This window comes from Gobius niger (assembly GCF_951799975.1).
Source record: "Gobius niger genome assembly, chromosome: 21".
Lineage (NCBI taxonomy): Eukaryota > Metazoa > Chordata > Actinopteri > Gobiiformes > Gobiidae > Gobius > Gobius niger.
The window spans coordinates 2172360-2173902 of NC_136872.1; the positions used below are offsets into that span (position 1 = coordinate 2172360).

Genomic DNA, 1543 nt, shown 5'->3' on the forward strand with positions numbered 1-1543 from the left:
AAACTTACTTGGTTTGAGCCACACTCTTGACCCTTCCCCAACCAGAGGCCCGTGTAGGCACCGAGGGAACAGGGCATTGTCGTGCGTGTGCACATTCTGCATGTGGTTGGCCACAGACGTCCACTTAGCGACAGCCTCTTGTCCCGAGGTGGAAGTCGAAGCTGTCCAATAGAGATGATTTACCACGCTTTTTCTCCACTGGCCAGCGTCCTGGGTGCTCTTTCTCTTTGCGAGCTCATCAATTTTTTTCCCAATTCCTAGAGTTTAAAATACATATTTACTAAATGCAGAATAACCATAATATTACACAGCATTCCCCAAATGCATACCCTTTCCCATGTGCCATGGGTCAAAGTAGTGCCTGATTTCCTTCTTTTCCTCCCTTAAAAACTTTTGCACGCCGGTGTGTCGGTCCGTCACAATGGCCTCCACATTGACACCCCTCTCTTCCAGCATGGTCAGACTCCGCACAAAGCCCTCCTTCTCCATGCGCACGCTGTTTCCAACCTCATTGCTCTAATAAGACAAAAAATAAATTAGGTGCTGAAATGCACAGAGTGATCCCAAATTACATATTGAAACATTCCTTGAATTCCATTACCTGGACTAGTTGGATGTCAATGACTTTGTTATTACTGAGATTCATCATCGTGTAACTGCCATATTTGGCCGAATGTCCTACACGAATGCAAGTTGTACGTTAGCTTACTTTTAATTAATACTTCTGATAAATGTTAATGAAATGTATTTACCAGGTGAATCTGCCCGCATGTCCCCACCCAGTGACACAGAGCCGCTTTCAAGAGCCTCCCTGATGAGGTCCTCCTGCTCCAGCTTCCACTGCCAGTTGACCGTAGGGATGAGGAGCTTTGCCTGGTGCCTGTAGAAGCACTGCTCCGACAGTCCCTGAATATTGAAGGCCCCCAAGAACTATAAAAGGAAAAAATAGGTTATCAACTGATAATAGATGGAAACAAAATCCAAACAAAATAATTTGTGCTGTACCTTTGAAATCTGGCTAAAGGATGAGCCGGTGAACAGCACAGCAGCACAGAGCTGTAGGTTTCCAGCTGGGACGTTGTTCACCATGGGCTGACTGGACCACTGACTGGAGAACTCACAGCGAGGACACTGTTGAGTGACCCGAAGCAGTGTGCCGATGGTGATGGTGTCCACTGCACAACGACCAGTGCAGACAGGACATCGCCTGAACAGCTCCAGCAGTTGGTCCTCATGAACAATATATTTTTTGTCCTTGTGTGGAGGGACTTCAGTGGGAATGCTATATAAAATAAAGGATATTTCTCACCGTCTCATGCGGTTCATAGCTCTCTGTTTGAGCGGGGTTAGAGAGTTGCCAGGCAGCTGATGGATGCAGACTGCTGTTTCTCTGCCCAAGTCAAGTGAACGAGTGCGGGGCGCACCGCTTGGAGCACACGCAGCCACAAGCCTCACCCAGTGCATAGTTTATTTACACGCCAGATCCCGCATTGTTTGAGACACTACTACAATCTATTTCAACGTGCACTATCGAAATTCTACT

The 1543-nt window shown here is 47.1% G+C and overlaps 1 long non-coding RNA gene across 1 annotated transcript; it reads right to left on the reverse strand.

The window, feature by feature from the left end:
* Positions 1 to 392: 392 nt before the first annotated feature.
* Positions 393 to 837, reverse strand: LOC306981129. The gene is made up of 3 exons (XR_013794079.1): positions 753 to 837; positions 602 to 678; positions 393 to 516 (listed from the first exon to the last, which is right to left on the reverse strand). It is a non-coding gene; the product is annotated as an uncharacterized lncRNA (long non-coding RNA).
* Positions 838 to 1543: the final 706 nt, after the last annotated feature.